Consider the following 26072-nt stretch of genomic DNA (forward strand, 5'->3'; position numbering starts at 1 on the left):
ACACATTTGAATGAAAACACCCAAATTAGGAATTTTATTTTGTTGGTCAAGTCAACATCTTGTTGTCATTGTTTTTTTTTTTTTTTAAATTGAATGAAACACTAAAGTCAACGACCGGCCCTGAGAATATTGCATGCGTCGAAACGATTCTCAGACCATTGACTATTTGGGATTGATCAAAGTTTTGCATTAAAAATGAAGTCCCTGATTTCTGTAATAGTTCACAAAAGTAAATTTGTTATAGTTTCAAGAAGAACCCGAAGTTAGAATTCCATACTCTAGAACGCAAATAAGCTGTTGGAAGGAAGTGTCTCTCATTGCCCTTGACCCTGCCTTGGTATACTTCATTGGCCGTGGTTCCTGTCGCTATTCCAGTCCCCGATTGTAGCAATACGGGTCAAAAGGAAAGATCCTGCATATGACGTAGTACGTTCGTTCGTACTCGGCGGCTTCGTACTCCCCCAACGCCTGACAGCCAGAGACGAGAGAGAGCACAATGAGCAGTGGCAGCAGTATCCATGTACTTAGCGTTACAGTTGAATTGAAAGTCATCTTGGAGCTTGAGTTGTCTGGCTGTTGGAGAGAGAAAAGTGTAATTATTCACAATGATTAGCATTGCATGAGTCATTAACTTAACACTGGTTATCTGTTATCAATAGGATTACTTCATTGTGTAGTAATCAACCATTTTAAATAACGAAATATGTCATCAATTTCCACATAACAAGCATTGAGATTTGGGCTAGATATAAATTCCATCATCATATCATTTATTTCCCCCTTAGAGTACACAACTTTGGCAGTTACTTTGTTTGATAAGGACACAAGACATGTATGGCTTGATGTATGGTAGACCTCTTTTGCAAATATGTCGTTATAATTTTTTCGTTGTATTGCTAAGAATATTACGCTTATCTCTATCATGTGCTTACCTTTATACATTGATTTGGTCCCTTCAGTTAGTAGACGCCATGGCGTAAATAGATGCAGATTGGCCCTTGCTCCAGTAGATTGTCGTGAGGCTCTCGCTTCTTCGATTGTGTGCACTTCGCTCTGCCTACGTTATATACTTCTGTCCTTACGTTCTCGCCACCATGCGATTAAAAAGTCAAATTTACAGGTACAACTTCATTGACCCCGTCAGTCTGACGTGACTCACTTTTTAGTTATATAAATGTTGACACTTCTGTTTTTTTGTGTGTTTTTTTGTGTGTGGATGTGAACAATGTGTTTTTTTTTCTTCATTCAGATATTTTTTTGTTCAATCTCGCATGTGTGTTTATGTTTTTGTTAAAGGTGAAAGCCTTCAGCCTAATAAGGAAACTGGGTGGGAAGGGATCATCATTATTAATAAGAGGAATTAATTAGTTTCTAAAAAAGGTTGTGTTTTTATATAACAAATAACCCTAACCAAGTTTTCGGTAAATTACATTTTAACATTGAAAATTTCACGTTAGCTCCAGACTTATTTGTGAATATCCAGGCCTTCCAAAATCCATCTTTTCTCCACTTGTAGATAGTGAAAGCAATATCATTTTGTTTGAAACATCAACATCGCTGATCAACATGACTTGTGTTATTTTGTCTATCACAAACTTAATATGTCTAGAATGCGGAATCAACACATATGACTGGAAAATATTAACTCTTAACATCTTCCCGCATGTTTCTAGCTACGAGGCAAAGATGACATTAAAGAAAAAAGATCAGAAAACTTAATGGAAGCTGTCAATAGACCCTACATACACGTCCTTTATGTATATAGACCCATTATTAATTAAGATCTAGGTTCACAGTTAGCAATAAACAAACAATAACCTTTAGTGTCATGGCGGAGAACGATACTTTATATTATATTTAACGAGTGCACCTTTGCGCACCATATCAACAAGCTGGCAATAGACCCTACTTACACGTCCTTTATGTATATAGACCCATAATCATCGTGCCCTATATATTGACCCAACCTACCCGTGTCTTATATATAGACTCATATTCATCATACAATTGAGAAAGACATGGACAATAATGATAGGAGACTACAGAAAGCCTAAAAAGGAAAAAAATAATTCTTTATTGTGTACACGTGATCAAGTCCAGTCAAGCCATTTGAATGTGTATATGATGTATACAAACTTACAAAACGTGAATAAATACATAAAGGATAAGCTGTTCTGGAACACAGCAGTTGCTATTTTAACGATCTCAATCTTATTGCTGTGTTCAAGGGATAATGTATTCCATTAAATTGTCGTGACAAATGACTCACTCTTATTTTCTCCTAAAAATATATGTAATGATATAAACAAATAGATCAATCTTGCAAAATGTCAAAACAATTCATTTACTTTGTATCTCTCGACTTTGGGATTTCTATAACCTGGTACAATGAACTTTGTAACAAACCCTACCATGCAAAACGTTTGAGCAGTGATCGCCATTTTTTTTCCACTAGCCCATTGCCCTGTTATTATTATTATTTTTTTGGTCACTCAATAAAACGTGCCAATAGTAGCTAATACCAACGGCAGTTTTTATTTTTATTTTGTATTCGTAACACAAAGGATAAAGTTGTGATAGAACTAAAGAAAGACATTAAAAATACTTAAAAAAAAAAAAAAGACAGTGGCTCCTTTATACAACGATTTTTTTCTCTAAATAACTAATGTATGTTAGAGTTAAAAAAATAACAAGAATAGAGCATTTGTTACCCCGCCCTTCCTCCCGAGAAAGAATTCTGGTTAAACGAATGTATAGATCTACTACACTTTATAATATTCCAATGGCACGCCTTTTACATCTATAAGTAGATGCGCAGAGTTTTCCTGAACATTAACCTATTCAACTCTTGAATTAATAATGCCTTATATTCGGAAGTTCCCGAACGCGATAGTCCTTTCAAAACCGATCTTAGATCTAGACCTAGATCTAGTTTCTAGCGAAATTTTAAATCGAATTTTTTTTTAATTTGAAAAAAATATAACGCTCAAATTAGAGTTTTCCCCGTGTGGCCAACGAGCTGGTTATTTTTCCTCAGCTATATACATCAACTGTTAAAGTTCTAGGAAAATAGTTAGATCGGCTTTTGAGATCTGTGTCCAGGTCCAATCCTCCGTGAAGTTCTGACTTGAATAGATAATATTGTAAAAAAAAACAGCCCTTAAAACGTCAAAGGGAATTAAAATAAAAAATAGTTTTCATGCTGCATTAAAATCTGGATAGTTCTAGATCGATTCTAATATCGAAAAGTATAAAAAGGGGAGTAGAGACTATTCGAAATCAGTTATTTACCCTTTGTTTCAGTACTTTTACTGTGGACTTTTTGTTTCAACTTATTTCTATTGTACCTTTTAAAGTATTCTGTTTCATTATTTATTCTACGATTCAAGTTTGTGATTTTAATTTTTTTTATCTTCCAAAGTGGATGTGTTATTACATTCTGTTCAGGAGTGGATCCCCGGCATACGCTTGAATGTTATGTTGCTAAATTGATGCCTATATTTACTTTACTATCCTTTAGTCTGTTGGACCGTTGGGGCACCATGCAAGATTCGTCAACTGTCCTTCTCCATTGCTCTGTCTTTTGTCTTAGTTAGAACCTCTTTCAATGGCAGGCCCGTCCAGTCTTTTGTGTTGTTCTCCCATGGGAGGTCTATATTTACAACTTTGTAATGACCACACAACACCAGCGGTTAACATTTCTAGATCGACACGTTTAACATCTGCATATTTACAGTTTTACTGCGTCTGATATTACGCCCACGAACACTCTAATGACCATGAAAAGGTCACCCCAACGACCAATGTCAAATTCATGCATAATTAAATTCTAATTTCGCTCACATGCTTTGTTGAAGGTTAGATTTAAGGTGTCGAAATGTATGACCAGTTCATACCCCCCCCCCATATACATACCAAAAACACAATTATCCACTATCTATTGCATATGTGTAATTTGCACTGCATCAGGAAGCTTATTTACATTTATTTGAGTGGTGCTATAGTATTAGTCTAGTAACTTCGTGACTGACAAGGATGTAATTGTGTTTTGACTGAACTTAGTGACCATTTTGACCTTTATTATTGTAGTATATATACTGACCTATGGCTTGACTATTGAACTATTGATCAACTTGACCTGTACTATTAAATTGTACAATGACCTTTGCGATTTAATGTTTATTGATTTTAACTTGGCGGTCACTCTCTGTGATTTAATGTTGATTGACTTAACTTGGCGATCACTCTCTTAGTGATTGAATGTTGATTGACTTAACTTGGTGATAACTCTGACATTGTTTAGATTTATCTGAAGTAAATACGTAGTGTATTGGTAAAGAGTTAAAATATTGTAGGTGCTTGAGTGCAGTGTACGGCCGAATTAAGATACGAGAACTTTCATTCACAACGTCTTCGCAAAGTAACGGTTAAGTCCACAGCGTTGTGTAAAAGAAACTAACTTAATACATCATATGGCCAGAGTCGAGTCTCCCTGTCGCTAAATGATGTGGTCACTTCAAAAGTCAACTGTCAATGATCTGTGAGCAATTACCAGAGCCCCTTCTACCGTCACGCCACTAAATGTCGCGTTTAGAGTCCGTCGTCTATGGTGCGTCGCTATACTACTCACATGCTAGCTGGACTTAGGGAATAGTTGCTGTGTCTTGTGAAAAACTATCTATATATTCACCGTATCTTGAGTCAATTGAATGCCTGTATGTTTATTTGTGGATTTTGTAGTCAACGCAGGTTGCTGTAAATTAGTGAGCAGCCTGTTTAATGCGTATAAATCATGTGTCATTGGGTGCTAAAGAATGCTTTGATTGCACTTGCCTAGGAAACCAGGGAGGATCTTGTAGAAGAACTCCACATTATCTAGGTATGTGGGGAAGGTGTGTGTTTGTTGCCTTTGCCCTAAAGATCTTTCTAGCACACCTCGTAAGTAGTCTACTTTTCAGTTACTTAAAGAAAGTTTTGGTTTGTCTGGATCAGTCTACTACTGGTAGTGAATGCTTGCATATAAAGAAAAAAAAACAATTTTTAGAAATTCATTTTTTTAAAGTAATAAAAAAACATGCTGCAAATCATTGATGTTTCTCTGTTGGAGAGCATGCAGATCAGGCAGCTTAAAGGTGTGCGTTACAGTTAGCAGCTAATTATAACTGTGTGACCCTATTAAAAATAGTTATTTGTAATTTAAAAAAAACAACAACACATCAACATCAACACGGCAACAACATTATTTGTTTCTATTCAACACCAAACTGTTTAAATCTTTCTATTTGTATTCATGCATTTTTTTAATGTACATTTGAACTGTCGCCGCTCTAAAGTGCATGTCTGGGGTATAGATTGTTCAAGTGGGCCTGATGCTGATGTTTGATGCTAAGACACAGAATACCGATACCACATCAAAACAAAAATCATCAGGAGCTGCGGGTTATAGTGAACGGAGTAGGCTACTATTTAAACGCTTGGATTTCTACTGTTCATATCACGTACTTTAAACTTGCTCTTTCTCTTACAAACGTTGACTAACACCTAGATCTTGCTGACATCAAATGAGTTTGTCTCACAGATAGTCCGTCACATCTAGCTCTCGTCAAGTAGTAAAAGCTATTGAAAATCCAACTTAATAATTTTTTTTTCGTGATTTACCAAAACTTAGGTATTAAAGCTACTTTGTGTCATCTGAAAGCTCCTTTAAAAAAAAAGTATGCAAACCGTTTTTTCTTATCAAATATACAAAAAACAACTACTTAAAATATCTTAGATAGAATGTATAAGGTATCTCAAGGATGGTAAATTATTATTTCGTCATTTTAGTCACATTTACACTTACAGTTTTGTCATTTGACAAAATAATGTTTCGTCTGCGTGTGTATATTTATTTATTATGTACAGAACTTATGCGTTTGTGTGTGTGTGTGTTTTAAACTAACAGTTAACAGAATAATTTTTTGGGGGCTCATCTATGTCCACTTCTGAGTTTGAGTTAAAAAAAAAAAACTCTCTATGTAATCTTGTTTCTATAGCACTAATTTTTTTTTCTTGTGGGAAGTTTCTAGTTTGACATTCATTTCAGTCTTGTGACTTGTGCACTCATTGTGGTTAGAAACTCTGGCCTCCTTCATCGTGCTGCTGGCTTGGACAAGAACGTGATTGTTTCTGGAGGGAAGTAGCTCACAGTTACAAGTCTTGGACGCTACTGCATGAGCTCGACGGATTTCGTCTGTTTGAAATATTACTTTCTACTGTTTTAGTACCAAACAAGAAAAAAGGAATAAAAAATTAGAATTATTAAAATTTGGCTGGTTCCATGACCATAGTTGTTTTTTTTTTTTTATGATAAGTTTATTTTGGGAACATGTATTAACTAATGCATAATCTGTTGTTATTTAAATAGACAAGTAGATCTAATTATTGCTTGGCAAGGACTAAACAGCTTGTATCTATGTGTGATTTTGAAAACAAGCGTAAGGCTCTATCCATCATGTTTGCTTTTGTTTACAGCTAAAATTGTCTTCATCCTCATAGTTACCTTTGCTATGCATACCCAGCAATAGAAAGATTTGTTTCGCTTTAGATAGTGACAGCATTTTGAAATACACTTACAAAACAAAACCAAACCAACATTTTAACCATAAAAAGATGTTTACTATTTCTTTTAAATACACTTTACGTTTATAATTAGATGAACACCTTCCGTTACATAGAACTTAAATATTTATAGAGCATGCACCCAGCCGCCTATCCACTCCCATGGTGTGAAGTCCTCGTGTGACTTAAGAGTGCAACCCTTGTGTTAATTACTATAGTCAAACTACAGAGTAACAAGAGAGCTTGTTGCTTTCTATCGGAGATGTATCAAGCAAGTGAAAGCAGTTTGTCATTGTTAGTCTTGAGAGATCAATGTCTTCGTTATGAAAACATATGGTTGAATCTAATCATCACATGACCTGCAGCAGTCTAAATAGCATGTTACGTTGCTCTGGCAGTTGTTGATCTCAGCACATTGGTTGAAGCACCTGGACTCCAGCTCGGCGCTGTTGTCCGAATCGAACCAGTCGAAACTCGCGGAAGCGATCCTAACGGCGTAGAAGCACAGGAGAGCTGCCACCAGAAGTGTTAAGACCAGCTTGGTCATTCTTGAGTTTGATCTATGTTAAACAAACGTTATCCAGCCGCTATTCAGTAGAGTCCTGTGAATAGGAAAGAATAAGGAATTATTGGGAGGTGACTTAAGTCTCTTACATAGGCTTTAATCTTTATATTGTAAAGTGTTTGTAAAATGTTTAACTAGTTTCGATTATACCTTCAGAGTTGAAGATAATCTACTTCCTAAGCCCAATCCTCCTGCAGGACGAAGGGGAACGGCAACGGGCAGGGTATGAACCCGTGACGGTCGAACGATAGTCGAGTGCGCATACCGCACGACAAGGCAGCCATCCTAATATATACATATATTCCTCTATTTTTTCTTTCACATAGCTCAAGAGATATAAAATCGCATAGGGATGTACGACATATACGTGATTGTCGGTACTAAGTTCAACAGTTCACAAGCTCTCTTCTAAAGAACATTGGCATCTAAAAACGCATTCTTTCTATTGTATTTTAAATAGATTATTTGGAATCTAAAGAAAAGTTCATCTCTATTTGAGACTTAATGAAAAGAAAATGTTATAATCTCTTTCGACTAAATAACTTTATACAATCTCGTGTAATTGAAATCAAAATATATTCATTGAAAGCATTTAAATTCATACTTCTACCTTATGTCGAGACCTACCTGTGATTTGTATTTGATCGACAACTTGTCGTATGTAATTCTAGTATTTATGTAATGCATAAGCAGAGAACGCATAAAGTTTTCAATTGCCTAAACTCATCCTTAGCATATTGTACACTCGTTTTCTTAATATCTAAATAGTTTTTATAATCAGTGATACAAAAAAAAAATAACACTAGTTATTCAAAATCCTTTCTTATGACTAGTGATTGTGAAATGAGGTAGAGGCTACTTTCACAATCCTTACCTTAATCAAGTTCAAGCAATCGTCTTCTAATAATTCAGCCCGTCTTGTCCCAGATTGACTTTCTAAAACTTTCTTAGCAGTCTTTATATACTTGCTGTAAATTGGCTTTTTTATCAGCAGAAAATCGCTCAAGATTGAAATCAAATGGAAACAAACAGCAAATATCCTGTTGTTTTCTATGCGGATGACTTCTTCTGAAAGTATCCGCGTGACGCATTATTTTCTACTTAGCAGGTTTTATTTGCCATGAATCCAACATTTCCCAGCTCTCTAAAAAACCAATATTCAACTCGGGTCTTTTAGAAACGTCTCGAAAAGTAACTATTAGAAGCGGATTAGAAGATTGAAACCATTACCCTCCCCCCCCCCTTTTTTTTTTACCTGTACCTTCGAAACCTGTGGATAAATAAGCTGTTTTCGTATTTATCGTTGTCATATAGGTGACAGGACAGCCTTGGGAACACAAAAAAAGGGGTGAGGGGGATACAAAATGCGTCCCATCTCTAACAACGTAGATTTAGAATTGTCTTTCTGTCTTTCCCATCGTTTTCTTTTGTAGTATATTTTTTAATATTAATATATATATATATATATATATATATATATATATATATATATATATATATATATATATATATATATATATATATATATATATATATATATATATATATTAATTCACGACATTGAATTATCATTTTATTTCGTACTCATGTCCTCCCATCAAGTTTTGAAAACAAAAGCTAGTTCAAATATTTAGTGTGAGTGTTTTTGTTTCTTTGCAAAATTAATAGGGGTAGTATACAGGAGGCTCCAGCAGAGAAGAAAAAAACAACCGCTATTGGTTTTGCAATGCCCATTTGCCGATATGTCTGTCGTGTTTAAATCTTAAAATGTAAAAGCATTATTGAAAATTCGATTTTACAATCGTTTGTAGCTTGCTCAAAATAGGCGCGACGTCAACATTTGGTCTTTTGAAATGGAATCTTTTGTTTTGTTACAAAGCCTATATCAACTCACTCTGTCTGGAGGGGTGGAGTATTGTACACGTTTTTTCTCCCCACTTCTCATTCTCGGATAAAGTTGAAATTTTGCACAATTATTCATAGTCGAAGACAATACATTAGTCTATCCAAAATTTAACTAATTCGTAAATAAATTAATGGTAATTGATTGATTTTGTCTTTAAAGGAAAAGGGGAGATAAACCTTGCAGTATTGAATAAATATGGCAGTGATTGAACGGTTTTTCTTCTATAATTGTGTTCAATAATTTGCTTATTATAGTTATATTAATTTTTTTTTGTCATTTGAACACTCTATTTTAAATGCTGAACACTTGCGGTTATCGCTGACAATTATCTGTTTGTTTACTATCAGTATTTTCCCTAGCCAGTGTCCTTTCTTGAAACATTTTCTTTTAAGCAGGAATTACAAATTAACCGTTGTATATTTTTTGAGCAATATAGATTTGATTCCAATAATTTTCTTCATTCACGGTTGACTTATGGCCCCTGTTTTCAAAATTTTGATTAATGTTCGTTAACTGAATAAGTTCACAATGTTTACGGGGAAAAGAGATAAAATAACTTTAAAAATGAAACTATTGAATGGCATGGGAGAAAAAAAGGGTGAGAAGGATAATCATTTAAAACAACCCCACATCACACAAACAGAAAGACAATTAAAAAAAAAAAAGACTCCTAAGTGTTGTCTAGAGCTACTTTATTACTATCACTACAATTTGATTGCAAAGCTTGGGGATATGAATATCGAGGCTACGAGAATGTATCTCGCAATTCAAAGAATCTGTACCAAGCGCATCATGAAAAATATTTTGTATGATTTCATTGTCTATTTAAACAAAAATAAATGACACCTCTGAGGGTGCCAGCCCCTAGTCTCTGTCAAAGGAGAGGCACCACATGCACGAGTTCATGTCCTGGAAATTGCTCTGTTGACACAAGAAGCAGTAAGGGTTGAAGTCCTCCGCCATGACGTAGAGGGCGTACACCGAGACTAGCAGCAAGAAGACAGTGAGATACAGCAGGCAGTTCATCTTCAACGTAGGCTGATAGCGTCTGGGAAAGACAAACAGACAACCGTTTAATACTCATTATATCTAGATCTTGAAAGTTTTTTTTTTGTTTTAAAGAATCAGAATGAAATTTTGATGCTGTAGTCCGAAACAAAGCACTTTCCCGTATTGTTGGTGCGACATTTCTTCAGTGGAGAGCCCTTAGCATACCAACTACTTATGTTGAACAACAAGGTTCGATATGAAGTCCTGGGCACCTAATGAAGGTGGAAGGGGCTTCATGTTTTGTTTTGTAAATGCATATACGTATTTTAATTTTTTTGGTTTGTGGGGGGGAGGGGATGCAGAGGGGCCCACACATGCCCACTTGCACACAGGTCCCCAATAGTTCTGGCTGCGGGCCTGTGTGTGGTCTGAAACGATCAAAGATAAATAAGACTAAATGTTATTTTAGAATTATTCTTTGGACCCCCCCCCCCTCCCTTTTTTTTCCCTATTCAAAATAGAAATTACTATAACGAATATAAGAACATGTGCACATACAATTATTGGAAATAATTTGTAATATATATTTAACAGTTGAAATAGGTTTCATTGCACAGCCCTTATAATACACACATTACGCTGGAACGTTCATGAACACTACAAAATCTTGAGTATTAATTATCAGAAAGTTGCTTTCCCCCCCCCCCCCAATTTTCTTTTCTCTTACAAGGCCACGATATAAGAAATAAACAAGATTACAAAGAGAGTTTGTGTTACACAAACTCAGAGGCGGCCCCCGTCGAAGTCGGATCCCTGTCGGATCTGCATATTCGCAAATAATATTCAAGAGGTGATTTAATTTTGATGTAAAATGTTTTACACGTTTCGGATGTTCCTTCAGAGTTGAAGATAATTACTTCCTAGTCCAAACCTCCCGCAGGACGACGGGGGATGGGAGCGGGCAGGGTTTGAACCCTGGGCCATCCATAAATCTGAACGACAGTCCAGCGCGCAAACCGCACGACCAGGCAGCCATCCGATGGTCAAAAGTAATAATGTTTCAAAGATTCATTTGCCGTAAATTTAAATTTAAATTTAATATAAAAATAGTAGATTAGTTTTAGTATATTAAAACATTACAATATTGATCAAAACGTTTGGAAATGAAAATCTACACTTTTTTTTTACACTTTAAGTTTAGAAATTGAAATTCTACATCTTAATCTAGTCTATTTTAGTCTAAACTAGATCTAGAAACTCTAGATCTAGACTCTAAAATAATTTTAATTAGAATATAAATCCAGATCTAGATATACTGTAATAAAAATCTAGATCTAGTTTAAAAAATCTAGATTAGATCTAAATCAAGACATCTTTCCTTTTTTAAACGCGAGTCACATAACGAGGCTTAATAAACATTACTATACCGAGTTCTTTTTTCATTTCATTTGAAGAATTAATTCCATATAACGTCAGAGGGAAAAAAAAACACTACGTCACACGGCCTAGCTAGACTAAAAATCGCCTTCATCTATAAGAGCCATTTATCGAGTGTTTATAGACTTTGGTGCACCGAGTGCGTTCTTTAAGCATTTCATTTAAAGAATTCATTCCATATGACGTCAAAGGAAAAAAACACTACGTCACACGGCCTAGCTAGAATAAAAATCGCCTTCATCATTACGAGCCTTTTATCGAATGTTCATAGACATTGGTGCACCGAGTGCGTTCTTTTAGCATTTCATTTAAAGAATTCATTCCATATGACGTCAAAGGAAAAAAAAACACTACGTCACAAGGCCTAGCTAGACTAAAAATCACCTTTATCAACACGAGCCATTTCTCGAGTGTTCATAGACATTGGTGCACCGAGTGCGTTCTTTTAGCATTTCATTTAAAGAATTCATTCCATGTGACGTCAAAGGAAAAAAAAAACACTACGTCACACGGCTTAGTTAGACTAAAATATGTTTTCATTAATACAAGCAATTTTTTCGAGGGTTAATAGACATTGGTGCACCGAGTGCGTTCTTTTAACATTACATTTAAAGAGTCCATTCATATGACGTCAAAGAAAAAAAAACACTACGTCACAAGGCCTAGCTAGACTAAAAATCACCTTTATCAACACGAGCCATTTCTCGAGTGTTCATAGACATTGGTGCACCGAGTGCGTTCTTTTAGCATTTCATTTAAAGAATTCATTCCATGTGACGTCAAAGGAAAAAAAAAACACTACGTCACACGGCTTAGTTAGACTAAAATATGTTTTCATTAATACAAGCAATTTTTTCGAGGGTTAATAGACATTGGTGCACCGAGTGCGTTCTTTTAACATTACATTTAAAGAGTCCATTCATATGACGTCAAAGAAAAAAAAACACTACGTCACAAGGCCTAGCTAGACTAAAAATCACCTTTATCAACACGAGCCATTTCTCGAGTGTTCATAGACATTGGTGCACCGAGTGCGTTCTTTTAGCATTTCATTTAAAGAATTCATTCCATGTGACGTCAAAGGAAAAAAAAAAACACTACGTCACACGGCTTAGTTAGACTAAAATATGTTTTCATTAATACAAGCAATTTTTTCGAGGGTTAATAGACATTGGTGCACCGAGTGCGTTCTTTTAACATTACATTTAAAGAGTCCATTCATATGACGTCAAAGAAAAAAAATTCCATTACCTCACAATAGGCTAGTACCGGTACCATAAAAAAAATGTCTTTATTTACACGAGATATTTAACGAGGGTTCATAGACATTGGTGCACTGAGTTCTAATAGATATTATTTAAAAAGGATCAAAGCCACATTGTTTTTGCGTTTTGTCTGTCAGTCGGTCTGTCCGTTATCTTGATATAAAAAAAACAACTAAAAGTTATTAAAAATTGATTAACCTTTATTTTACGTTTCAAAACATCGCAATAATTTTTAGGTATGAACACAATTGAAAAATTTATATTATAGATTGTTCCGGATGTTTGTATAAATAGTAAAAGAAAAAGAGAATTTCAGATAAATGTAATACCGTTAATTAAATTTTTTGGATGGTCTCGTATAAAAATTAGATGTACTACAGCCACGTGGAGAGATTTTCATACCTTACTTTGGTGTTTGGATTCTGTTTTCCTTAAAAATCGGAAACGATAATTAGATTTTTTAATGTTTTAGGTAGAAAGTTAAATGTACTGTAAGAGAGTAGTGAGTTAAAATATTTTTCATAAAAATCCGTAAAAACATTATTTCGTAAATGAGAAGATTATTTCTTTATTAATTAGAAGAGGGAGTTCAAACAATTATTTGGCGTTAGTAGATTTTTAAATAAATTCGGAAATTTCTGGCGACGATTTGTAAGAAACAAAATCCGGAACTTTCTTTATCGATTACAAAACTTATATGTTATGTTTTACAAGAAAATTAAATGTCTAAAAAGTAATTTTCAGTAATCAATTCTAGTAAATTACTTTTTTTAAAAGCCTTATGCGATTTCAAACAATCATTAGGCATAATTCATGTTTTATAAAACAATATCCGGAACATTTTTACACTTAATGAAATATAAGTCAGTATAGAGATTATGATTTAGCATTAATATGCTATTTACATAAAAAACGGAACAACATATTATTGATAATGTGTTTTTGCAACGTTTAAGCATGGAAATTGAATGTAATATAAGTTAGAAGAGCAAACAAACATTTGTTGGCGTTGATTAGTTTTGCACAAAAAAATCCTGAACAATCAATTTTAGATACTTAAAACTATTGAGATGTTATGGGAGGAACATTAAAGGGTAAATCAGATTTTCAATAGCTTTTATAGTTCTAGTTTTTTAAATCTAATCGTGACGGACAGACCGACCAACAGACAAAACGCACAAAAATAAGCTTCTTTTATTCGGATGGGGGCACTAAACAAAAAATAAATAAAATCTGATTTTTAAAAAAAGTTTAAGGAATTGGTTTAGCACCTGATCATGTTGCGACGTTACGCTACTGCACGAAAATCGCTGCATAAAAAGTCCATTTAAAAAAATGTGCGTGATATTTACATACAAAGTGCATTATTAGCCTTTATAAACAAACAGAAATGTTTTCTTTTAATTTTAGCAGCTAGTTGACCAGAAAAAACGTCTTTAACTATTATTTGTATTTGTTGTAAACATTTCCTGTACATTTTAAAAATATATTTGACTTAGTGATACTGAAAATACACAAAAATTGTCAATCTTTGTTAGCATATTGTAACATTGCCTCCCTTACATTTACGTAATTGTTTTAGAATTGGTGTATTTTTATGAAAAAATCGCTTGCATAATTAATTTTATAAATTAAACGGTTTGCTTTTAGAAAACCAAAAGTAGACGTTGCACCTAAACTTTTCAAGCCGGATTTAATGATGAAATAATATTTTTCATATCTCTTCTAGTTTTCGAGATCTGAGTGTGACAGACGGACAGACGGACATTTTGCACAAACCTAATAGCGGCTTTTTCCCCTTACGGGGGCCGCTAAAAATAAACAAACACTAGCAATATTAAAACATTATCAGGTGTGACATATTTTACTACCATTAAACTGTTCGAGCTACTCACCAATCAGATACCAGTGAAATTTCTCAATCGACTCTCTCAATCATTTACTTGATCATCGCATTATATGTTCCTCTTCTGGTCTGGTTTAAATAGCCCCCCGTGGCGACAATGTGTTTATCCACTATAATGTCAACATCCAGACTATGGTGGTAGTGACAAGCATACACTACAAAGTCAAACCTTTTTTTTTTTTTATTGTTACGTTGTTTTTTTTTGTTTGTTTCCAATCTTTCAATCTACGTCTGTGTTTTAAGCCCTTTAATCTTTCATTCTCTACAACACCGTATCGCCATCATACGAAGCGTTCACTTTATATCAAAGATTCCTGCTGTAGATTCACTTAGTAAGTGCATGTCAACAACTTATCTAAACCATTCTACAACATTGCCCTTTCAGTATTTTTGTTTTCACCCTTTTTTTTTGGTCTCAATTCGTAAGGTCAAATCGGATGTTCATTGGTACTTCTATTTTTTAAGTGTTTAACGTGGCTGGCGGTCAGAGAGACCACACTAACTAAGAGCAGTTTTTTTTTTCTTTCGAGGCCCTCTAAAAACCAAAAGGGTTCATTTTCATGACAAAAGTAAATCTTGTTTTTGCCAATTTCTGAGCGCGAAACAAATGATGGCGAAGTAGAACTTAAGTGGCTCTTTTATTTTCCAAGACTGACTCACCAGTATTGGCTTTTCTTTACCATTACCTTTAAAAACAATTTTAAAACAAACTAAAAACTAAAGTATAAATGAATAGAACAAACGAACAATCTCGAATATTGGTTTTGGTAGGTTTATTCCATTTTATATCTATCATAGGCGTAGGGAGACATCGGTTAGCCAAATAGCAGCTGCACCTTTATATATATATATATATATATATATATATATATATATATATATATATATATATATATATATATATATATATATATATATTATTTTGCTTACATTTAAAGAAACGTTTTTGTTTGATACAAAATAAAGGATCCAGCGTTCACATTCTTACTCCTTTAGCTCTATATTCAGCTCACATTTTCTGTAAGCGCCGAGAATCTTCTCCGAAGCTGTAAGAGTCAATTCCTTCTCCTGTATTTCCCAACATCTAATCTTCCATAAGAACACCGGCCGCACAAACGATACAAGCGTTGACAAAGGTGGAGTTGGAAATGATACACTGAAAGCAGGCCGCTCTCCTTGCGCTGTCCGAGTCAACGTTCCCGAATCCTCCCGACAGGAACTGGGCCTCTATAAAAGTGAAAGCGTACACAGAGACCAGCACCACGAGAGTGAGTTGGAGGAGGTAGTTCATGTTTATATGAGAGGACTGTTCAGTGAAGTAACCTATTTGTGGAGGAGAAGAAAATATTGCTGCTGTCACATGGAATATAATATTCTATGACTATCAAAACTAGTCTCTGATTTAGTATATCAGGAATTTATTCAAATGATGTACCCTTATATATTTACATGTATTTAAGCTATGAGATAGCTTCCAAAAAAAAAAAAAAAAAAACAACTAATAGCATTGCAATGTTTGTTGTTTCAAACTTGAAGTACACAATAGAAAACATTTCCGCTTGTTCTAAATGAACGTTTTTTTTTTCTTCGTTTAATAATGCAAGGCGGAGATCAAGTTTCCCCCTCGTTCACCTCCGCTGCATTTTAAAATGAATTTTATTTAATCGTCAACTAATATATATCTTACTTATAGGAACATTTACCTTGTCTTCTTTTAAGTACATAGATGTTAAAAACATAGATCTAGTTGTGATTGATATGCATGAATTCAAATTTAATAATTTATGTTTTGTATTGCTAGAAAGAACGGATTTCATATTTGATCATGGTAACCAAATCATTGTTGATTTTATTTGTCAGTTCTTTTTTTAATAAGTCTAATACAATTTTCAAAAGCATCAATAAGACTCCTTAACTTTCTAATGCAGTTCGATTATAAAGTCTTTCTTAAGTGTTTCAGCCATTAAGATACATTCATAACATTTTGGTGGCTGATGTAATAGTACTTACTGTTTCAATCGCTAGACAAGTCTTGCTCAAGCTTTTTTTTTCTCAGCTTCCTACATGGAATTTCTGACTACATTGGCTATCTGCGGACTTTAAATACACTTTTTTCTCCAGCTAATCTTGTTTATATCAAACCCAATCGTCAAAATTAAAGCAAACACATTTAAAAAACAAAAAAATCACATTGTTAACATCTGTTTCTAGTGCAGTTCCTTAGAATCAACAAAATGTTTGGCAATTTTTCCACCACTTATCTTCCTATTTTATAGAAGCTGTATGTTTTGAGTAATTGTTTTGTTTTTTATTTCTTCTCGGTCTCGTACAACTATTTTGTCGTGTCTTTCAGTTTAGCCCGTACCTTGTTAATTAATGAATTTGTTTTCCAGTGACCTATGCTTTTCAGCCTGTATCATCTCCAAACTGAACAAATCCGGAAAGGGTAGAGAAAAGAATTCGGCCTAAGGGTGTAATTACTGTTAAAACTAATCAGAGTGACTTCAACTTCTGCACATTACAAAGGCATGAAGACAAATGTCTACGGGACAGATGTATGTATGAAGGAAAACTAAGAATCCTAACACCCGCTGCCTATCGACTAAACCAAATCACGGGAAAGGTTTTGGGAGTCATCCCTGAGAGAAAAAAAAATCAGGTTCCGGTGATCCTTATGCATCTATCTGACTGACCCAATGACCCTGCTGACCACAAACCTTATCGGCTATTGCGGTTCCTTTGATTGCAACAGCTGTTTGAAAAAAAATGGAGTGGCATGTGGGTATTGCTGTTTGGTCTGTAACATTCCGATCTATCCAATGCCGCTTTTTTTCGCCAAGAGATGAGCAAGTTATTGAGCTAGTTATCTTCAAGTGAAGGAGGCCATTGAAAGGGATGTATCGAAGCACAAGAAAAGAAGCGAAGCATTATCTACATCTGCCCTATTTGTTTAATGACAAATGAGACTTATAGAAAAAAACACATGTGCACTTTAAAATAGACGTATAAACCATGTCCGAATGACTTTTTACTTTCCGAGCGTAGCTTTTGTTTTTCAAAGCATGAATGTATTATTGTGCTCTTGTCTCTCCACACTCACTCAGCCATACACATAGCTTACTGTTGACGTCTTGTAGCTTACTTCGTAGTAATGTCACATTAGGACTGGGTCAATTGTTGTTTCACCTCCCCCCCCCCCCCCCCCAACTCTGGTACAATTATTACATTGAAAGATTAGGGAAGTTGTTTCCCGGAGTTTGTCGCCATTTGAATGAAGTTCAAGATCTTGCACAAATCATTGTCACTTTAAATGTGTTCTGGTCTTGTATTTGTACCTGTTGGAAAGGAAAATGAGCTGAACACTTTGGATAGGAACCAGTTCATCCATAGATTACTATTCATAGCATAGTAATTAGGTGTACCCCCATGTCTACCATTTCAAACTTGTAGAGGCATCTAGTAACTTCAAAGAGTGTCATGATCTGAGTTGTACGTGAATTTGTAACAGTGGACTGCAAGAACCCAACTAGATCTATTCACTATGCACCAAAGTTTGCGCAGCTATGTCCACTACTTACTAAATTCTGAGAACTCTTTGCGTTATCATTTTGACAAAGTTTGTATTATCTGAGTATGTCTTTCTGATACAAAGCTTGTATCATCTGAGTCTGTCTTTTTGACTTCATTTTAGTACATGCTATTTCTCCCGCTTCCCATTCTCGGATCAAGTTAAAACTTTGTACAATTTTTTGTTGTACTAACAAAATATGAATCGATCAAAAAATTTAAACACATAGTTCATTAAGTATTAGTAATTAATATTAATTATTTTGTTTGGTATCGAAAACGGGAAATAAGTGCTATTTAATGAGACATTATGCTTTTTTTTTTTAATTAGTTATTCCCTTTTTACGTTTTGTACAGGGTTTTTTTTTTTTTTTTTTTTTTTCCTTTCTAATTTCCCGTTCACGAATCAAGTTGAAATTTTGCTTAATTATTCATAGTCAATGACAGTACATGAATCAATAAAATAAATTAACCAATTAGTTTGGAATCTCTGTATGCCTGAGTTTAAGCTTTAAGTTTTCTTAACCCCCCCCCCAAAAAAAAAAAAAATAAAAATAAATAAATAAATAAAAATAAATAAATTAAAAACAATAATTCACTTGTTTGGTTTCTACTTGAGTCCAGGCTTAATCTGATGTGACTGAACAAAGTTTGTCACAGCCGTGCTTGTGAATGCACCTGCTTTAAGGCGAGCTAATGGAGCAGTTTTCTTTCTCATTCTTTTGTCTAAAGCCGCTTTATTCATTTCGCTCTTGGTATCAGCACGCACACTGCTGTCTTCATGCTGTCTGATCTTGGGCGATTTCCTTCCACATACTTTTATTGATGCCTGTAGTCCTCATCTCGCAGACATCTCAGTGGGTTAATCATCGGTGTCCATGGGTTTGACAAGCACCGCAAGCTCAGGATGTTCTTGGGTTAGGGTTGATGTGGGTAACATGTCCTATTGGCCAATTTAAAAACTCCCTGATTGGAGACTCGATTCATCCAGGAGATACACATTAGGCGTAATAGGCATATGTGCTTAGAGATAATCTCGTGTTTGCGATGAAAGGGTTGACTCCTTTGAAGTAATAGGTTTTACTAGCTAATTTAATGACACTTACTTGAAGCAAACACTATGGAGTTAAGCATATATGGCGAAATAAAACTTGTAGCTCTCAAACTTTTTTTTGAAGTTGGCAACATTGAATTTCAATTAAGCATCCTTGACATTGTTTAGCTTATTGTGAAAAATCCCCAATAAGTATGATTAGAGTATAATAGGGAAACCAATTAGTTTCATTTCACTTGTCACACTCTCTATAATAGTGATCTATTGCTAACCAGTTTTATACAACAGACACATGGTTTGGTATGTGTCACTCACCAGTGTAAAATAAAATATTTCCAATTGCTTCTTGAAAAGGGAGTGTGCGTAATTATGTAGTTTATCTCGACTCGTGTATTAGCGCTGCCAATCACCTCTTAAGTTAAGTCTCCGATGATCTTGTCATATGGGTGATGTAAGCCCTAGATTCTCTAGGCAGCTGGTGGAATAGACACAAGTCGTTGGTCTGTGTATTTTTTATTTATTTATTTAGGTAGCTCATTGAGCTTCTCAAGATATTATGTAACAAAGTAGTGAGAGGTACCTCTATGTTAGTGTGTCCTCTATGTTACACAATATGCTGCTAGTGTGTCCTCTGTTTTACAATACGTTCCTTGTGTATCTTCTGTTATAAATATGTTCGTAGTGTGTCCTTAATGTTATACAATATGTTCCTATTGTGCCCTCTATTTTACAATACGTTCTTATTGTGCCCTCTATTTTACAATACGTTCCTATTGTGCCCTCTATTTTACAATACGTTCCTATTGTGCCCTCTATTTTACAATACGTTCTTATTGTGCCCTCTATTTTACAATACGTTCTTAATGTGCCCTCTATTTTACAATACGTTCTTATTGTGCCCTCTATTTTACAATACGTTCCTATTGTGCCCTCTATTTTACAATACGTTCCTATTGTGCCCTCTATTTTACAATACGTTCTTATTGTGCCCTCTATTTTACAATACGTTCCTATTGTGCCCTCTATTTTACAATACGTTCCTATTGTGCCCTCTATTTTACAATACGTTCTTATTGTGCCCTCTATTTTACAATACGTTCCTATTGTGCCCTCTATTTTACAATACGTTCCTATTGTGCCCTCTATTTTACAATACGTTCTTATTGTGCCCTCTATTTTACAATACGTTCTTATTGTGCCCTCTATTTTACAATACGTTCTTATTGTGCCCTCTATTTTACAATATGTTCCTAGTGTGTTCTTTATGTCATACAATTTGTTCCTACTGTGTCCGCTGTTTTACAATATGTTCCTAGTGTGTTCTTTATGTCATACAATTTGTTCCTACTGTGTCCGCTGTTTTACAATATGTTCCTAGTGTGTTCTTTATGTCATACAATTTGTTCCTACTGTGTCCGCTGTTTTACAATATGTTCGTAGTGTGTTCTTTATGTTATACAATATGTTCCTAGTGTTTCCTTAATGTTATACTATATAATTCTAGAGTGTCCTCTGTTTTACAATGTTTCTAGTGTGTCCTCTGTTTTACAGTATGTTCCTAGTGTGTCCTCTGTTTTACAATGTTTCTAGTGTGTCCTCTGTTTTACAGAATGTTCCTAGTGTGTCCTCTGTTTTACAATGTTTCTTGTGTGTCCTCTGTTTTACAGTATGTTCCTAGTGTGTCCTCTGTTTTACAATGTTTCTAGTGTGTCCTCTGTTTTACAGAATGTTCCTAGTGTGTCCTCTGTTTTACAATGTTCCTAGTGTGTCCTATGTTTTACAATGTTTCTAGTGTGTCCTCTGTTTTACAGTATGTTCCTAGTGTGTCCTCTGTTTTACAATGTTTCTAGTGTGTCCTCTGTTTTACAGTATGTTTCTAGTGTGTCCTCTGTTTTACAGTATGTTCCTAGTATGTCCTCTGTTTTACAATGTTCCTAGTGTGTCCTCTGTTTTACAATGTTCCTAGTGTTTCCTCTGTTTTACAGTATGTTCCTAGTGTGTCCTGTTTTACAATGTTCCTAGTGTTTCCTCTGTTTTACAGTATGTTCCTATTGTGCCCTCTATTTTACAATACGTTCCTATTGTGCCCTCTATTTTACAATACGTTCTTATTGTGCCCTCTATTTTACAATACGTTCCTATTGTGCCCTCTATTTTACAATACGTTCCTATTGTGCCCTCTATTTTACAATACGTTCTTATTGTGCCCTCTATTTTACAATACGTTCCTATTGTGCCCTCTATTTTACAATACGTTCCTATTGTGCCCTCTATTTTACAATACGTTCTTATTGTGCCCTCTATTTTACAATACGTTCTTATTGTGCCCTCTATTTTACAATACGTTCTTATTGTGCCCTCTATTTTACAATATGTTCCTAGTGTGTTCTTTATGTCATACAATTTGTTCCTACTGTGTCCGCTGTTTTACAATATGTTCCTAGTGTGTTCTTTATGTCATACAATTTGTTCCTACTGTGTCCGCTGTTTTACAATATGTTCGTAGTGTGTTCTTTATGTTATACAATATGTTCCTAGTGTTTCCTTAATGTTATACTATATAATTCTAGAGTGTCCTCTGTTTTACAATGTTTCTAGTGTGTCCTCTGTTTTACAGTATGTTCCTAGTGTGTCCTCTGTTTTACAATGTTTCTAGTGTGTCCTCTGTTTTACAGAATGTTCCTAGTGTGTCCTCTGTTTTACAATGTTTCTTGTGTGTCCTCTGTTTTACAGTATGTTCCTAGTGTGTCCTCTGTTTTACAATGTTTCTAGTGTGTCCTCTGTTTTACAGAATGTTCCTAGTGTGTCCTCTGTTTTACAATGTTCCTAGTGTGTCCTATGTTTTACAATGTTTCTAGTGTGTCCTCTGTTTTACAGTATGTTCCTAGTGTGTCCTCTGTTTTACAATGTTTCTAGTGTGTCCTCTGTTTTACAGTATGTTTCTAGTGTGTCCTCTGTTTTACAGTATGTTCCTAGTATGTCCTCTGTTTTACAATGTTCCTAGTGTGTCCTCTGTTTTACAATGTTCCTAGTGTTTCCTCTGTTTTACAGTATGTTCCTAGTGTGTCCTGTTTTACAATGTTCCTAGTGTTTCCTCTGTTTTACAGTATGTTCCTATTGTGCCCTCTATTTTACAATACGTTCCTATTGTGCCCTCTATTTTACAATACGTTCTTATTGTGCCCTCTATTTTACAATACGTTCCTATTGTGCCCTCTATTTTACAATACGTTCCTATTGTGCCCTCTATTTTACAATACGTTCTTATTGTGCCCTCTATTTTACAATACGTTCCTATTGTGCCCTCTATTTTACAATACGTTCCTATTGTGCCCTCTATTTTACAATACGTTCTTATTGTGCCCTCTATTTTACAATACGTTCTTATTGTGCCCTCTATTTTACAATACGTTCTTATTGTGCCCTCTATTTTACAATATGTTCCTAGTGTGTTCTTTATGTCATACAATTTGTTCCTACTGTGTCCGCTGTTTTACAATATGTTCCTAGTGTGTTCTTTATGTCATACAATTTGTTCCTACTGTGTCCGCTGTTTTACAATATGTTCGTAGTGTGTTCTTTATGTTATACAATATGTTCCTAGTGTTTCCTTAATGTTATACTATATAATTCTAGAGTGTCCTCTGTTTTACAATGTTTCTAGTGTGTCCTCTGTTTTACAGTATGTTCCTAGTGTGTCCTCTGTTTTACAATGTTTCTAGTGTGTCCTCTGTTTTACAGAATGTTCCTAGTGTGTCCTCTGTTTTACAATGTTTCTTGTGTGTCCTCTGTTTTACAGTATGTTCCTAGTGTGTCCTCTGTTTTACAATGTTTCTAGTGTGTCCTCTGTTTTACAGAATGTTCCTAGTGTGTCCTCTGTTTTACAATGTTCCTAGTGTGTCCTATGTTTTACAATGTTTCTAGTGTGTCCTCTGTTTTACAGTATGTTCCTAGTGTGTCCTCTGTTTTACAATGTTTCTAGTGTGTCCTCTGTTTTACAGTATGTTTCTAGTGTGTCCTCTGTTTTACAGTATGTTCCTAGTATGTCCTCTGTTTTACAATGTTCCTAGTGTGTCCTCTGTTTTACAATGTTCCTAGTGTTTCCTCTGTTTTACAGTATGTTCCTAGTGTGTCCTGTTTTACAATGTTCCTAGTGTTTCCTCTGTTTTACAGTATGTTCCTAGTGTGTCCTCTGTTTTACAATGTTCCTAGTGTGTCCTCTGTTTTACAATGTTCCTAGTGTTTCCTCTGTTTTACAGTATGTTCCTAGTGTGTCCTGTTTTACAATTTGTTCCTAGTGTGTCCTTTATGTTATACAATATATTCTAAGTCTGTATATGTCTCTTTGTCACTTTAAAACTAAAAACTCAAGTATATATTGTACTTGGTTTTCTTGTTGCAATTGACTTTTGATGTCAAAGAGTTAAACTACCGACCGAGTCACTGTAAGATGTTACTCTTTGGGGCTTACATAATAATATTTTCTAAAGTAAAATGTTTTTGTTTTTTTTTAAATTGAAGTAGTAATGCAGTCAATAGACACATCTGACAGTTCATGAGCACATGATAAACAATGTAAAACAAAACAACAATGTTAAGCTTAGTGTTTCGTTTATTTTCATCTTGAAGTAAATATCAAGTTTTCGCACAGTCTCATTTCAACATTCATTCAGACCACAGTCGTTTATTATGTTCTTTTAGTCAGGCACATCTCTTATAACTTTCTGTACAGAAGACACTGGGGGGTTCCCCCTAGGATAGGTCACAGCAACAATAAAAACGTCACTTGGAGTTACGTTGGGAAGTATTCGTTCCTAGCGAGCGTTTAATCCTCAATGAAATAACTTGCAGCGCATAAGACGCAAGCATTTGGGTTGCTGGTGGTGATGCACTGAAGGCAGGCCAATCTCCGGACGCTGTCAGAGTCGGAGCCTCCGAAGGCCAAGGTGGGTGGGAATCCTACAGGGGGTGGCAAGAGTTGAGAGAACACCGTGTCGAAGGCGTACAATGAGAAGAGCAATGTGAAGGTGACAAGAATAAGGCGGTTCATTTTGAGCAGTTGATGTCGAGATTCGAACTTTTTGTTCTCGGTATCTGTAGAGAGAAAAACAAGAAGTGATTCAATGAAGTGCTCAAGAATGGTTCCTATTATTCCAGTTTAACTGTCGTTATTCAAAGTGAGAAATGAATGGATTATTCACCTTTCTCTTCACTTTAAATGCATTTATTATTATTTCATTACCTTTTATCTTTCGATAATGCACTAATGCACTGTCTTCACTGATAGGCTGGAGTCCACATACCTTGCTTTGATCTAAGAGATTATTTAGAAACAATATTCGGTTGGTAGTCCTGGTGCTGGCCACACAATCTCCTCGGCCACATAATCATATTACACCTTGTCTCATTTTTTAAAAAATTTATATGAATGTCTTCTATCCATGCACGTGTTTCTATATAGTGTTCATACTACATACTTAAGTCTATGTCTACATTATATGTACATGTACGATAACTTACCGTGTTACCAGTACAGTTCAGGCTTCACCGATGATGTCGCTGCCTTGATCAGTTCGCTACTGTGACAGTCAACCTCCTTTCATTGGGTTTAAATACTTTTTTAGTGTTTCAACGTAATGTCCAAGGTTGCAACGGTCCAAACTGTAGGACTGTTGTTCTGTGGACATATCTCGATGTCATGAAATAACAACTTGTCTGCGCAATTCAACTTGAACTTCTTATTTGTCGGTTTCAAACTGGGCTCGTTTTTCGTGAAATCTCTCATGACAAACAGTTCATACATGTTTATAGTATGGAGAATTTGAAACAAAAATATTTTTTTTTTATTGTTTGTTAAGCCCTGTAATAATACGCCACTAATTGTTGTTTTTTTTAAACTAATTAATTATTGTCGGGAATCGGTATGACACGCGTAGTTGAATGGTATTTTACACTGTCGGATACTTAGTTCAGGGCTATATATGAGTTGACCTCAGAGTCCTACACACTTAGCAGTTCTCATGACAACGCTTTGTTTTTTTGTGAACAGGTTTTCTGTTATTTCACTTGTGTTGGTCATTAGTTGTTTTTTTTTTTTCCTTAAACTATTTCTAAGCATTTTTGTAGCCCAGTGTTTACCACATTGAATCTTTTGTCATTTTCTTTCTTTAATTTCAATTTTCATATTTTTGCATAATATCATTTATATTTTATTTGTTTAGTTTCTAATGTATTTTTTTTTATTAATATGTTTAACTGGTTTTTATAGTATCGTCCATTTAAGCTTAACAAATTTTTTTTGTTTTGAATATGGATAGGAAAATAAAAGCTTATATTAATTTTTTTTTTATAGAAATACATTACAATATTAATACAAAATATTGAAAACAGTTTACAATATAGAGTATGACAGCACAGTTTTTTAAGCATTTAGTTTATTTTGTTCAAATCTCTTTAGGAGTCTTTGTCTGAGATACATATGTACATTCTTAGTGTTAAGCACATCTCACTCAGCACATTTATGGAAGCACTTCTTCACGGCATTTAAACACATTAACTTGATAAACAGAATCATTGTTATTTCTCTTGTTCATTCTTATACATCATATGCAACTCACTGTTATGGAAGCGCTTATTCACCGCATTTTAACTTTTAAACTAGATAGACAGAGTTATTGTCATTTCTCGGGGTACTCCACGAATACCATGTCACATGTTTGGTGTCTTTTCGTGGGAACCTTTTAATCGTCGCCAGCGATACTGCCTAAGGAGCAAATGATACA

The 26072-nt window shown here is 34.8% G+C and overlaps 1 protein-coding gene and 2 long non-coding RNA genes across 6 annotated transcripts in view; 1 reads left to right on the plus strand and 2 right to left on the minus strand.

Annotated features, from left to right (window-relative positions):
• The window catches only part of LOC106071265 (neogenin-like), a 150822-nt gene that overhangs the window by 59129 nt on the left and 65621 nt on the right, over positions 1–26072 (plus strand). The window lies entirely within an intron of this gene.
• On the minus strand, positions 6–1044 carry LOC129923893 (uncharacterized). The gene is made up of 2 exons (XR_008775845.1): positions 933–1044; positions 6–573 (listed from the first exon to the last, which is right to left on the minus strand). It is a non-coding gene; the product is annotated as an uncharacterized LOC129923893 (long non-coding RNA).
• Positions 23885–25327, minus strand: LOC106061760 (uncharacterized). The gene is made up of 2 exons (XR_001216697.2): positions 24811–25327; positions 23885–24384 (listed from the first exon to the last, which is right to left on the minus strand). It is a non-coding gene; the product is annotated as an uncharacterized LOC106061760 (long non-coding RNA).

The sequence above is a fragment of the Biomphalaria glabrata genome, chromosome 18 (genome assembly GCF_947242115.1).
Source record: "Biomphalaria glabrata chromosome 18, xgBioGlab47.1, whole genome shotgun sequence".
Classification (NCBI taxonomy): Eukaryota; Metazoa; Mollusca; class Gastropoda; family Planorbidae; genus Biomphalaria; species Biomphalaria glabrata.